Below are 16,391 nucleotides of genomic sequence, written 5' to 3' on the forward strand. Positions count from 1 at the left end.
TATACATTATATAAATTATATCATATATAGTTAATTTCCTCAATTAATTTGAATTATTCAAATTAATCTAAAATTAATTCAATTCTCATTAATCTCAGTTAAGTTACCGAGGAGACCTTGTGAACCTATAGATTGAAGCTCCAATGGTACTTGATTAATTAATTAAAATCTTTAATTAAATTAACCAGCTTTCACTAATTGCCAGTCACTCCACTAAAGATCGACAATTGCACTTTCACACTATAGATATATTTCTATGTCCATTGGATATAACCAATCAATGGTGCGTTGACTCTTCACAAATTGTAATCCTCTCGGTCCAGAAGAGGGTGTGGAACTACATTGTTCAAATCCTGGAATCAACCCTTAAGTGAGCAAATTCTCTGCTTTCCCTAACAGTAGGGAATGAGTGAATTCCTTCTTATGAAACTGCGTTCCCAACTCCCCGATTAGATGAATCCTCAAAATGGAAGGCATATTGAGTCGACGATACAAATCACTCTCATTTATGCAAATCAAAAGGATCGTCTTGACAGGCAAGAGTTCACAACTCATTCAGAATTCAGGTCAAGTCACCTATGGTCATCTTGGTAAAGTGTAAGTTTCTTTTATCAACGGTGTTATATAGTGAGACTATTCATTTCATGATCCAATCTTATACAAACTCTTTTTATAGAACATCCTTACTCACATGTCACTACATGAATTATTAGGATCAAATCATTTGTAGCACTTTACAACAATTGTGACAACTAAAAAGCGGGTCGTATTCGTAGTGTCACAAGGATAAGGTACCCAGCCTTATCTATCTACAGACTGTTTAGGTTATCACTTAAACATGATCCACTTGTATGTCTCCACATACATGTATAAGTTATATAAGATAACCTTGGATCTTAGTTTATTGGTTTTGTGAGTTATTGCTACTAAATGTCAAATAAAATGCCTTAGATTTTATTAGATAAATAAATTGTTTGTACAGTGCAATTACAAACTACAAGATCCACGAGATTTAGAGCATCAACCCCAACAAAGACATTATGCAATAATATTAAAGGTCGTTTTCGGTAAGCTTTTCGTAATTGGGCTTCAGGATTGAAGTTCTGAAGGTGATTTTGGACCAATAAGCGATTGGATAAGAGTTTGAAAACAATTGACCTTTTAGGATTGTAGTAGTGAGTTGAAGTGGTTAATTTGAACCTTCATTTGTACAAATCTATTAGTTTGATTAAAATCATAGTTTATTCTTTTGTACAATAATGGACTAAATTTTCATTTGCTAATACAATTTATTTAAGTGATAACTATGCACTTTTTAATTAGTTTTAAGAGTTAAATTGTCACTTAAGCACGTTTAAGATTTTTATATGTGTTTTTCATTGACGAAATGGCACTTACTAGAATGTGAAGTCCATTTGAACATTAAATACAATTTGAAGCTATGATTTTCTTCAAAGTGTACACAATTATTTATAGGTTTTGACCCTACAACAAATACCACCAACTATAGCATTGAAGCATAGCCTTTTATCATAATATCTATTAAAAAGAAAACAAAAACAAAAAAAAGCTCACCCATCTAGAAATCCAGTTCGTCTGTGATACATTTGAAACTTCATTCCCTCTCCTTTTTAGAAAACCAATAAAATCTCTCTCTTCATCCCTCTCTTCTCCTATTGAAACCCTTTCTCTCTCGCGTGGTTTTGGCCATAGAAACATTAATTTTATTCAACCAAACACTCACAGAAAAGACCTCCCATGGAGTTTATGCCTAGTGGAGCAAGTGGGGGAACTAAAATCCCTCCTTAAATTTTTACTAATCTGGTCCACCAAGTTTTTCCCCTCCTTTTCAAGCCAAATTCATGGATAATTGCATCACTTCCAACTTCAAGATTGCAACTAGTTCCTTTGAAACCCTTGTTATTCATCTTCATTTGGGTCATCCTTTATGATCGATTCCAAAAATTCTGGGCAAATAAGGTTATTTCAAAGTCAAACCTCATAATGTAGCCGACCTAGTTTTGCTTCTTCTTGTCTATGGCTCTTCGTTGTTTTCCAGGGAAAGCTTAACATCAATTCTTCAATGAACAGATTGGAAATGGGCAACGATTATAGTTTAAAACAGTAAGTTACATGCTTTCACTTTCAGCTTGTCTTAATATTTTGATAGAACACTTAGAAACTAGTATTGTAGAGAACACTTAGATTCTCTTCTACTACCATAATCATCTCATTGTGCTTCATGACTTATTTAGGATCTCTTCTACAACCACAACCATTCCATTTTTCTTTATAACTCGCTTTGATATTGTCTTCAACAGAGCGTAATGAAAATCTTGAGGAGATTGTTTTCATTCAGTCATCAACAAAGCATATTGCAAATCTTGAGGATATCAAGCAAGAATTAAGAGACATGCATTCAAATGATCCTCAATTGTAGTTTAAGGGCATGATTTAAACAAGTATTAAACAAGCATGGTGAAGAGAATGCAAGGTTAGCTTCTGAATTCTAATTACTTGTAGTTATAATACAATGTAAAACAAGATGGTATATATTGTGTTCTTGAATTTAAAAATGTGTCTGTAGTATTTCTTGAACTCAAAAAACATTAAAATGGAAATTGGCTAGATGTAAAATGGGTTGGTGCATTCATAGTACCCCATTGTATTAAAAAAGATATTAGATTAGACACCCAATGCCCTAATGTTCTGCAATTACTTGTTTCCTTTGTCATGACATATTTGCAGGTGGCTTCTTGTTTTTTGATCATTGATGCTCACTTTGTTTGGAAATTTGTTGTAAATGGTAACTCAAATTTCATATTTCTTATTATCATATAGAGTTTTGTGTCTTTTATGTTGGTTTATTCCCACCATTTTGTTCATAACCTAACGAAAGTCTCTACAAGTTTAATTTCTTATTCAATGGAAAATTTTCTCATAGATAAAAGATAGTCAAAGATATATCCATTTCTATTGATATGAAAAAGTTGTCATTTGCTTATTGAAAAGTATGAAAGTTTAGCCCAAGCTGGAAATTTGGTTTATGGATATGGATAGCTATAATTTTTGTGATGACTTTGTTTGTGACTTTGGTTTCTGTTTTTATGACAATGGGAATAAATATGGCATGTTTAGCATAACTTGGGTAATGTAAGCAAGTTTAAAGCTCATTACTTGATTTGTACGGTTGGATAAAAAACAAGGTATGAGTTCTAACCTCATGTTTGTATTATTCGACATTTTTAGCTGTGTTGTGCTACTTTCTTCTATTTAGTTGTAGTGGTTATCTTTTTAAACAAGAATAACAATTTTGTATATTAACATGTATTCTTCCCACAATCTTTTACATTTGAGTCTAACTATTAATTTTGACCCAGTTTTTACTATTAAAATACTTAAAAATTTTACTAGTTGAAAATAAAGAATCATTTTATTGATTATAATATTTATACTACTGTAATTATATATGGTTTTCTGTATTTCTACTTTATTTTTTTTCCAAGTTTGGTCTTTTGGTTGTTTGCAAATAATGCAAGTTGAAGAGTTGTTTGTACATATCATAAGGCTCTAATCCATTTACTAAGTCCATTTTGCAATGGTGTGTTGTGTTTAGTCTTATGATTATAGATACTCTTACATCAGTCTAGTCTTGATATAAGTAGTTGACACACATTGGAGACTTTCTAGTCCATTCAACAAATTCATTTTGCAACTTCGATCTCTACATAATGGTGTATCCTTTCTCCACAGAGAAACGTTTATTCCTGTATTTGGTGAATCAAATACCATGGTCTAATAACGAGCCATTCTGATTACTCGATAATATTGAACGGAACAAAAGACAGGTGGACTCAACGGTCTTCCGAAAAGGGATGGGGGCATCACATACATATGGTGAGGTACAATAATGGTTAAAGACCCAAAAGTCTAGTCTAGGGGAGTTGATAGGCGGGAATGGCCAAGAAGCCTCTTGTTCATATCTCTCATCAAAAGTCGTTTCCGGGAAGCACATGCACAAAGGGAATCATTCTTCAATTTTATCGATGCACTGCATTCATTCTTTGTTTTTGTTTAATTTGGTTGCTTATTTGTGTAGGCAATGGTAAGAGTTTATGTCTCTTGGTTGCTTCAAACAAATTCATTGGTTCTTATGGAGCAACTTATACCCGTGATCAACAAAAACCATTGTGGGCAAGTATTTCTCAAACGTAAATTCTAGTCTCTTCCCTCTCTTTCAATTTTGTTCCTTTGAACTTTTAATGCAACATTGCTACATAAATGCCTTATTGACTGACAATTACTGGACTTCTTCACTTTTCAGTCTAGTAACAGCTGCACTTCACTTTGCTGGTATGTTAGAAAGGGCATACTGTACTGAAACGGACTTTTAATCAAGTGAGTTTCTTTTCGGGATTTGTTTGTTTTCAATTTCCTCTCTTTACATTGTAACTATTGACTATAATTTGTGAAAGAAACTTGCTCAATGTAATAATACAAAGCGTAAAATGAGAATATCTGACAGTTAAAATGGCATATCTCTGATGAACCCTTTGTTCTATGTTCAATGGACAGGTGAAGAAACAAAAAACTTCTTCTCTTTCTTTTGTTTTTCCTTCAATCTATCACTCAAAATCAAGCAAATGTGAATCTAAAGATTTTGAAGAATTGTGGCTTTAACAACATAAGGTAAAAGAAGATCTCTTTGTTGAATGTAGACAGGTTTCTTAAATAAAAGTATAGATTTGTTGGATTCTTTTCTCATTGTTGTTACAGAGCTAAAGTAATCATTAATTCTATTCTATTGTATAATTCTTAATTCTATTGTTGAGTAGAAGTATATATTTGTTGGATTCTTTTTTCAATGTTGTTATAGAGCTAAAGTAATCAAAACTATTCAATGGAATACTATTATGCATATAATGGGTTTTCTCCCTTCATTTTTTAATTTCTTGTATGGGAGTGTTATGTATTTTGATTTTTGCTCTCAGGTTAAGTTACAAATTGGAAATTTAATTGACTCTTAAGGATGCTTTGGAATAAGTAATTTTGATGTCTTAATTCCATACTTTGGGACTTTTTTCCTCTCCACTATCTTTAAGTGGATGCCATTTACTTTCTAGGAAGGAAATGTTCAAGTAGATGCAATGTTAGTGACAAAACATTGATGGTGTTTTTGTGATGATAGAGCAATTTCAAACTTGGCCTCCATAAAAAGAATGGATAGAACATGAAATGGTTGATGGTTTTCCTCCCTACTAACAAAGGAAGGGTTTGATGAGTTATGGTATTCTCTTACCAAAAAATGGATGAAACATGGGATGGTTTTGATGACTTATTCTTTTTGAACATTTCAATTCAATAAATTTTTAGCTTTTAACTTTTATGAGGGAAGAAATTCATGCTTGCTTTGTTTGTTTTGTAATTGTTTTTATAGATGGATGGAATGAGGCTCTGTATATGGTGGATACGACGACTCAACTTAGTTCTTGAATTTTGTACTTGTTACTTTAATTTTCAGAACTTGGTGAATCTTGTATTTTGTCTACTCACTTTCTACCAATTACTTTGTGACTTTATTTTATTGTATTAGACATTACTTAAACGTGTTATGTAATGAATTACAAAATTTCAATCACAAAATAGGACTTGTGATATTTAAAGTGTCATGATATTATATATATATATAATCAATATGTATGTTTTGTAGCTATCATTAGGTTTTGTAAGAAAAAAGATACTAATTGATAATATATGATTGACAAGAAAGGCTATGGAAATTTTTAGTCACATAAAGAAAAAGCTATAAAAATCTCATAATAGTGCATACAAATGACATATAAAACTTATAATAGCGTCAAGGAAATGATATTACAAAGTTATAATTACTTTTTTTATTAGCTATAAAAACTTATTATTGCTTTAATTAGTAGTGCTATAATATATTTCCATAGTAAAGGAAATATGCTATAATTTTAAGATTTTTAATAGCATTCAACATAGCTAACAAAGAGAGTTATAAAAAGTTCTTCACTTTTAATAATATCGGTTGTCGGGACATTCGAAAAATGCTATAAAATGTCTATTATAGCCTTTTTCTTTAGTTGTCGTATACGTTACTTTTTATAGTGGATGTTGTGAATGGTCTTTCTTCTTGATATTCTTTGTTGTAGTTGAACAATTATATCAAATGGTGATTCAAGAATTTTTTTTTTGAGATTGGATTTTTTTTTGTTTCAAAGAGGTATATCGTATAATTTAAAATTACATATTTATTTGAATTGATTTACTTTCGTAGACTTAAGTATTTTGCTAATGATGAAAATGTCTTTCAAATGTTGGTTGGCATTAATTTATTTTAGTAGACTTAAGTTCTTTTATTAATGATGAGAATTTCTTCTAAATAATTGTTGACATTGATTAATTTGGTAGATAAGTTTAAATAGTAAAAATGATGTGATTTTTTAAATTTTGTACGAGAAAGCCTATATAGGATTGATTTGAGTTCTAGGAAGATTTCTCGTTACGATAAATATTTTTTGTATTCAAGAGGTACATGTTTCACTTGTTTATTTCCTTCTCCGACTCCAACACAAACACACAAAAACAGAAAAAGAGGTTTTAATTTTTTATATAACATTTATCTTATTTGTCTATATTCTTTCCAATAGACCCATGTGTGAGTATTACTACTTTTTGGAAGTAAGTTTTAACATCAAAGTTGTGAGCAAGATTGATGTTTATTATTTTTTATAATTTGGTTTGTATATTTTTTTTCTTTACTTCTAATTAAGTTTGCTTGTAGGTTGAGATTTCTAATTAAGTCTTAAATTCTTTGTTTGTAGTTCCAGGTTATTTGAGCGTGTTCGAACTAAGTTTTAAGGCTCTTATCAAAGTAAAAGTATCTCCTTTGAGCATGAAAAATATTTTGTACTATGCATTATAGGTGTTATATTTTAACTATTTGACATGAATGAGACTTTTGTTGGGTTGTTAGTAGACGGAAAATATAATGGCATCAATATTTTGAACATTATACATTTTTTATGTTTAATAAGTTAAGAAGATTCCGAACATTAAAAATGTATAACTTGTGAATTTTGTTGTAATTGTTGACATTGATGTATTGAGTTGAGTTCTAAAATGAATGTTGTTTTTTTTTACTCGGGATTGGATAAACACATTGAAGCGAGGAAACCACTAAGCAAGTTATATATATGTGGTTTTTTTTTTTTTTTTTGGGGGGGGGGGGGGGGGGGGGGTAGTGCTTAGTTTTTTTTGTAAACAACTTAATTAAAGTTTTGTTACTAATTTTATTGTAAATATTTTCCTTATATTAATGTTACATACTTCATTTTTATACGTGAAAGTTCATATTTATGTTTGTGTACATATTTTGTGTCAAAATTAAAGGAAATAATATGTGTAATAACGGGTATAAAATAAATAGTTATACATTATTAAAAGTATTTTTTTGACATTTTATAAATGTCATGAGATGTAGTTGTGACATTAAATAAGTGTCAATGTACATAGTTTAATAATTTTTAGAAAGTGTCACAATTAAAGTATTAATAACCTTGTAAACGTGGCATTACTAATATTTTTGTGACAAATTTTTAATGTCAAGGTAAAAGTTTAACGAACAGAAAAGGTCAACTTTTTAGTTATTTATTGACAATGATAATTTGTCATAAAAAATTTAATTATGATAGGTAATAAATATCAATAAATACTTACTATTGACTGAATTAAAAAGTCATGAAACAACTAACAATGACTAATTTTTCATGTGTCATCTATTCACTTACATTGATGGTGGATTCAAAGACTAAAAAAAAAAGAGTCAAGAATTTTGTTAATCACAATTTATTAGAGTCATAAAAACCTGTTTTTGTGAAAACTTGAGAGAAAAATGGATTTTGATCTATTGGTTACGATTTGTCGCTATAGGTTTGCTTTTTATCTAAAATTTTTTTAAAAAAATAAAGGGATATAGTGAGAGAGGTTAAAAATTTAAGGGAATATCATATAAGAATTGATTTAATTCTTTTAATTCTAATTTCACAATTCTCAATTTTAAATTCTCCTTTCTTTTCCATAATCTCATGTTATTACTTTTTAAGTCCATCCATTCTAATTTGTTTTTATTTTATAAAAAAATTATTAACTCATTTAATTTGGTTTGGATTTTTTATTTTGCATGAATATGAAAAAGGAGGAAGAAGAGAAGCAGAAACCAGTAATGTGTATTTTCTTTTACCATGAGGAAGATATAAAAAGTTGGTCGAGACGAGCAACGATGCTGGAAAATAGAAAAGGTTGAGATATCTCTATGAATGAGGGATTGAGGAGGAGATGTAGAGAGAGGAGTTGAGAAAATTAAGGAGATATAAATGTGAAATTAAAACTATAAGGTTTTTGGAAAAGAAAAATATGTTTAATATTTTAATTTAAAGATTATAAATGAAGTATTTTTTTACCACCTTTTAAAAAATATCTATTTTAGATTTTAAATATAAAACAATATCAAAATTCTTGTAAACATTTTTTATAATGACAAGATATTTTTTCTCTTTTCAAAAAAATTGTTTCTTTTTGGGTGTGATTCTAACCTATAAAATATTTAAAAAAACTATTTTAAAAAACCAAAAAAATCTTAGAAAAAAATAAAAACTACCCCAATAATCATTTTTTTGTATGCCCAATGATTGTTATTATATATTGAATAAATATATCCTAATATTAGAGTAATTGATGCCATTTAGTTTTTTTAAAAAAATCAATATATATATATATATATATATATATATATATATTCAAGAACAAATTATGATATAAGTTTTAAATTAAGATTTCGATAATAGTAACAAATAATATAAACATAAATAATTTTAAAATAATGAATATCTTTCATACTAAATGATTATAAAACTTTATAAATGGGCATGATTCGCCAATTAAAAAAAATTAATTGTTTAAAATTGGTATGTTTATAATCATTATAAATCATTATTTTAAATTTTATTTAAAATAATGAATATCCTTAATTAAATTTATAAATTGGCATGATTCGCAATTAAAAAATAAATAAATTTTCAACCATCAAAATAAAATTAAATATGTACATCACACATAATTCCTTATTAGTTTAAAACAAAATTGCCATTTTTGCGATAAGTTTTAATTGTTTGCTATATATTTTTCTCTCCTTAAAATGTCAAACTTTACCTTTTCTCTCTCTACCATTTGATTCTCTTCTTCTAGTTTTCTCTATCTAAAATTTTTTTTCCCTTTGAATAAGTTATCTATCTCTTTAAACTTTTTGCTTCATTCTACCTCCACATTATCTGTTTCATTTTCTCTAACATTCATGAATCTCTTAACCTTTTTTTTTTATAAAAAATAGATAAAAAAAAAAAAAAAACCAACAAACATGTTTGATATTTCTATTTAAAAAAAAAAAAAGAAACAAAGAATAGTTTATCAAAGACTCATTTGATAATCATTTTTTTTAAAAAAAAAATTGTTATTGTGTTCAAACGTGTGTTTACTTATAGTTTTCATATTTTCTATATAAATATTTGAATTTCTAGATAATTTTCAAAAATAAAATATAAAATTTTTAAAATTACTTTTTTTTAGTTTTCAAATCTTAGTTTTGATTTTGAAAACACTACGAAAATCTAACAAGAAAATATATAGATTAATGGATGGAATAAACGTTTATAGACTTAAGTTTCAAAAACCAAAATTGAATATAAAATGATTATCAAACTAAACATAAATATGTATAGATTTCGTTTTAGAAAGAAAAAAATCAAATAAAAAACCAAAACTTAAACAATTATCAAACAGGATTTAATCTTTTTTTTTTTTTTTTTCCCAAAAGGAAAGTGGAAGATAAAATAGAGAGCATATGCATTTCATGTATACGTGTAGTTTTATCATTTACTTAATTATTTATTTAATAATAATGATAATTATTCTACCTATAATTCTTTTTTAAAAAGAATGTTAATAGTCCTCAAAATAATAATAATAATTTAAAGTTCCCACCTTCCCGTATCTTTAAATAGTTTATTGGGGCTTTTATCAAAATTTTGGCTATTTCCAATACGGGTGAGACATCTCACCATTTATTTGGAAATTGACAATATTAAATCAATTAAATGAGCCCTTCACGATCATATTCCAACTAAATTGCATATTCAACCATGTGATATGAATATAATATTTAGAAAACATAAAAATAACGTTAAAATTCATTTTTGGTACTAAACTTTCGTAGAAATAACAATTTAGTCCATGAACTTTAGTTTGTAACGATTTAGTCCCTATACTTTTGATTTTATAATAATTTAGACCTCGAACTTTAATATGTAACTATTTAGTCCTTGTACTTTCAAATTTGTAACAATTTAATCCCAACGTAAGAAAATTTATCAAAATTAGATGTCATTTTTTATTTTATGATGTAGACTTTGTATTTTATAAAAATATTGAGTCTCTAATTAGTTTATTGGTTTATTTATGCAATAAATCTCATTCAATCTTAACACTAATTTTTAAAATATGAATAAATTGTTATAATTTCAAAGTACAATGATTAAATTGTGACATAGTAAAGTTTAAGGACTAAATTTTTACAAATTAAAAGTTGAGAGATTAAATCGCTACAATCCAAAGTTTGGGGATTAAATTGTTACTTTACAAAAGTTTAGAGACTAAAAGTGATTTTTAATCTAAAAATAAATTTTGATAATTCATCAATATCAATAACCAAAAAATAATGTGTGTGTCTATATATATATAAGAAGAGAAATTATTTTAAATGACAAAACTACCGAAAACATTTATAAATAAGAGTTTAAATAAGAGTAAAATATCAAAGTTTATCTGCGATAGATTGTTATAGATCTATGTTTATCATGACACAAATAGCAGTCTCGCAGTCTTTCGTCGTTTATCACAAATAGACAATAAAATTATGCTATATTTGAAAATAGTCCATAAAATAATATAGATAAAATTTTATTAAACTAATTCATGTTAGAATTGAAAAATAAATTGTTTTATCGAACAATTGCGTGGAGTTGAAGGTTTTATTTATTTAATAAGTAGAAGGAAAAAACCTTCACTATTGAGGATACTTTTTAATTTTTTTATATTCTAACAATTGTGAGAATGAAAATTAACCATCAACAATAATAAGAGTTTTATTCACTAAACTATAATTTGAACGGTTGAAGATATAACAAAAGCTAACCTAAGTTTTCTAGAAAAAAAAAAGGATAAATAAATTTTATATAAATTCATTGAAAGTAATTTACATCAAGATGAATTTCTTTAGTTTATTTGAGGGAAGATTTTTTTTAGATTTTTTTAACTCCAAATATGGTCATAAATGGAAAGAGGATAAGATTGTTTCTTTTCTTTAAAAAAAAAAATGTTTGGGAATCAAGATATTCTAAAATATATATATATATGGCTACTAAAAAAACCACTCTCTTTCTAGAAAAGTGGAAAAAGTATTCACTAATAGTTGTTAAGTTATTTATTTTTAAATTTTAAGAATATGGTTGTTAAGTTCAATAGAAAAACTTTTGCCTCTTGCTAACTATGAGATGAAGGTTTGTTTTTTCCTTATTTGAATGGAAGGTCTTTCTTTGCACTTATGATCTCTAATTTATAGAGAGGATATTTAAATTCATATTGCTGTTGTTATTATTATGTTGGTCTAATTTATTATCTTCTTCTTTTTTTAGGATTAAATAAACAAAACGTGAAAATCTATACTAGTTATAAGATTACATCATGAGACACAAACAATGAAAACCACTCGTTATAAGTAGAAAGAAGAAAAAACAATTGCTCCTCCAAAACCTTAGTTACAAAAGAGTGCGTCAACACATTTTTATAGTGAGACATGAGAGAAAGAGATAACTAATCCTCGATCATTTCCACTCTCTTTGATCAATAAAGAAACCTAAAACATTTATTTTATTTTTATTTTTTGAAGAGGTATTGTAATTAAAGTGTGAGGTGGGAGAATTGAACCTCAAACCATGAGGTTGATAGTATGAACATTATGAATGTTGAACTACGTTCTTGTTGGCAATCTAAAACATTTATTATTGACCTCATCTTACATGTAATTAAAATCATATTATATATGATATAAATATTTGTATAGTACGAGAAATGCAACACACATAAACGTAAATCAAATTTTGAATACAATGGCAGTGATTGATGAATTAGCACACGTTCCAATTATATTTTCAATATTAAAAAGAGATTTGCAAATTTTTGGAGGGAGGGGGTGTCCTATACGCACTAATATTTTTTTCTTTTTTTCCCCTAATATACATATATATATATATATATATATATATATATATATATATATATATGACAATAAAAATAAAACCCATTTGACAACCAATTCCTTTCCACGTCATGTTGAGGGCAACCCTAAGCCATAAAGCCAACGTTCTTTTAGGAGAAATTATTATTATTATTATTATTATCATTATAGGTAAATGGAGAATATTATCTCTCATTGACGACAAAAAAAAAAAAAAAAATCGAAAAATCGAAAAATCAAACCAATCCAATGATTTGATTTAGTTTTTTAATATAAAATTAGATATCTTTGTTTATATTTAGAGAAAACCAAAACGTATTGGTTCGGATTGGTTTTTTATTAGAAAAATCAATCAAAACCAAACCGGTCCAATGGTATATATATACCATTAAAAATAAACTATCTTTTAGTATTTTAATTATTATGGTTTATGTATACTTGTTGTTTAGAAAAAAATACAATTATTATGAAGTTTGTATGTTTTTTATTTAGAAAAGTGCAAAAAAAAAATGTCAATTTTCAATTTATGAAAAAATTAATTCGAACCAATTTTAATTTTAAATTAGAAAAAAAAAAGATCAATTCAAAACAAAATGATAATAAAATAAAAATTGGAAGGAAAAAGAAAAATGTCAAAAATCGAGAACCAAACCAATAATGAACCGATCCAAATAAAACCAATTCAATGGTTTCGTTTTTTATTGAACATTTGTTTGGATCTCTTCTTTGTAAAAGCGATCGGTTTGGTTTGGTTCTTGGTTGACTCCAAAACTGACCAAATCGAATTGACTCTCATCCCTATCTCTGACTATAAAATAGATAGTATAAATTTATATAAGTGACCTCTAACTACAAATTAATAGCATAAATTTATATAAGTTAGAATTATGATTGTAGCTTTTATAATTCTTTAACCATAAGATTCAACAGAAACTAGAAAATAACATCAAATGAAAAAGGACTTAGAGCTAAGAAAATGAAATAAACATATTATTTATGGTTTTAATATATGAATAAAATATCCACATAAAAAAAACTAATTTCATTTAATATATATTCCTATGAAATTTTTAAGTTTTTGTATCTATTCAATCCTTTTTTTAAAAAAAAAAAATGTCTGATTAATATGTTATTTAACTTTGGATTTTGTGGTATGTGTCTAATTGTATCTTATGTATTAGATATTTTTAAATTTAGAAAATTATTAAACATAAATTAAAAAAGAGATAACTAACCCTAGATCACTACCCAAACTTCAGCTTCTTTGATCAATAAAGAAACCTAAAAAATTTATTATTGACCTCATTTTGCATATAATTGAAATCATATAATATATGATATAAATATTCGTATAGTACGAGAAATGCAACACACATGGTGAAAGTTGTAAAGCCTTATCCGAAAGTTATATTAATATTAAACGTAAATCAAATTTTATATACAATGCCGATTATTAATGAATTAGCACGAGTTCCTATTATATTTTCACTTTAAATATTTTTAAGTAATTATTATTATTTTACCTAGATAAATTATTTTATAAAGAAAAGAAAAGGTAAAAGAAAAAAGTTGTTGCTTTTTTTTTTCTTTTAATATTTCTGGTTCAATTTTCTTCATTAGATCAATTAATAACTCATAAAAAAAAACAATATGACCACAGTTTACCACATTTAACATGAACTAATTATATGATCAAATTTAAAAATATATTTTACGTATGTCATCATGCTTACAATTACTTGCCAATATAATCTAATTTGAAAATGAAAAAAAAAAAAATTACAAATAACCTTCTTGATTAATCCAAAGTATAGAGACATATAATTTTATTTTTTCTTTTTAATTTCCAAAAAATTGAAAGAAAATTTGGCTATATTTTAAAAAATGTCAAATTAAACATAATCTAACCGACATAGTATTTATATTATTCGATTCTTCCAAATTACATATTATAAATATATATATATATATATATATATATATATATACTTTAAGCTCGTGTCTTTTTTTCCTTCAATTGAAGGCATGATTTAGACTACATGAACATAATTTTACCACAAATATCACAAATAAAATTGCATATTTATAAATATATAAACTCACTCCCACCTTTTTATACTTTTTCATTTAACCAACAATTAAAGAGTGAGATATTAAACTGTCTTGACGCTATTTATTTTAAATTTGTTAAAATGAGTATATCTTAATAGTAATTAATATGTATTATCTCTTGAGGTTGAATGTTGATATTAATCTATTTATTTATTTCGAGGGGAAGGAAAAAAGAAAAAAAAGAAAGTAAAGATGCATTAAACTTTCACTGGAAAAAACACACACAAAAAGGGAAATACATTACAAAACACAATCCCAAAATCATTTTCCAAACAGAAGAAAGACACACACTTAATCACATTGCCAAAAACTCCAGCCGAACCGATGCATCTCCGGCGACACCGCTACGCCGTACCCGGGGGATCCTTGTGGCCAACCCCAGGGCTATGCCCGGGCGAGGTCGGCCGAAACGCATCCATCTCAACATATTTATACCGGTTTATCGAGAACGAGGACACTGATACTGGAGCAGGAGGCGCTACAGCATGGCAATTACTAGAGACGACTGCAATGGCGGCCGTCGAGGCCGAGGGATGAATGTCATGCAGTGGCCTTGATGATGTGACGGAAAGGGAGTGAAGAAGAAGAAGAATAATGAGAGTGATAAGGGGAAAAAAGTTATTCAAATGTAAGCTTCTATGAGCCATTGAAGAGAAAGGAAAGAAAAAGAAAAAAAGAAAAAAAAAAGGTTTTTTGTTAATTATTTTTTTCTTTTATATGACAAAAAGAGGGAGGAAACTGACATGAAAATGGCAAAGAAATGAGAATTTTACAGTAGTATTTATGGTGATGGCTTAGCTTTGGGAGTTGCCATAAGACAGCTATTTAAGATGAATTTAAAAGGACCCACTTGAGAATTTCTTAAATTTTTTGATCACATGGAGATGTTGGAGTTTATAATCAATAAAATTACTAAGAAAAAAAAGGGACCAATGGGAATAATTTCCTTATTTGGCATGTTTAATGAGGGGGACTTTGATTCATATCATATCATAATTGGCAAAGGAATTTTTTGGGGACATTGTTTATGTGGGAAGTCTTGATTTGTGTAATCTTAATTAAAAAGTCTGATTTTTTGTAAAAAAAAAAAAATGTGTTTTTTCAATAATAAAATTCAATGTGAGTACATTTTTATTTGGCTTGAGATTATATTTAATAAAGTGAGTGCAATGCAATCATGTGCAATTTTAAAATTTTAGTTGAGCAGAAAAAAAATTGATATATGTAAAATTTTATTTTTTTTAATAAAACATAAAACTCAAAAAAAAAAAAAAAAAAAAGAGAGAGAGAGAAATCTCTATCAAAGCTTTAGTGTTATGCAAATTTTAAACCAACCTAGTTTAATTAATGTAATGTTCATTTTATCAAGATTAAAGATTTGATTTTTCCACAAATGTTATTAAAAAAAATGAAAATTAGCATTTTTGGAATGATTGAGATATGAATGAAAGAGGGTGAAACATAAATTTTATAAAATAAATTCATATACTAAATTTCTAATCTTAGGAAAAAGAAGAAGATATGTATGGACTTTGATTAGACAACACCAAATCAAGATTAATGAAAAAAATCGACTTAAATAGAATAAAATAAAATGATATCAAATCTGAGATTATTGAGTTTTAATAAATTATAATGAAAATGCTTCTTCCACTAACATTCTAATCAAATATAGATTTGACACAATTAATATAATACTTTTCATTTTCGTCAAAATAATAATAATAATTTTTTTGCAAAGGAATTTTTTTTATCATAATAATAATAATAAATAAATAAATAATACTTCTTGTCGAATAACATGAGCCGATGAATCTTTTCATTGCTTCGTTAGCTACTGATGTGACATATATTTTTTTATTTACAATAAGATGCTTTTTTTTTCTGTGAATATTTTGGCCATCCTAAG

The 16,391-nt window shown here is 27.0% G+C and overlaps 1 long non-coding RNA gene across 1 annotated transcript; it reads left to right on the top strand.

Annotated features, from left to right (window-relative positions):
* The first annotated feature begins 1,578 nt into the window (after positions 1-1,578).
* On the top strand, positions 1,579-5,561 carry LOC120087304 (uncharacterized). The gene is made up of 6 exons (XR_005484481.2): positions 1,579-2,124; positions 2,322-2,494; positions 3,754-4,211; positions 4,325-4,398; positions 4,576-4,689; positions 5,438-5,561. It is a non-coding gene; the product is annotated as an uncharacterized LOC120087304 (long non-coding RNA).
* The last annotated feature ends 10,830 nt before the right edge of the window (positions 5,562-16,391 follow it).

Source organism: Benincasa hispida, chromosome 9, assembly GCF_027475165.1.
Source record: "Benincasa hispida cultivar pf3 chromosome 9, pf3_genome.v1.1, whole genome shotgun sequence".
Taxonomy (NCBI): Eukaryota; Viridiplantae; Streptophyta; class Magnoliopsida; order Cucurbitales; family Cucurbitaceae; genus Benincasa; species Benincasa hispida.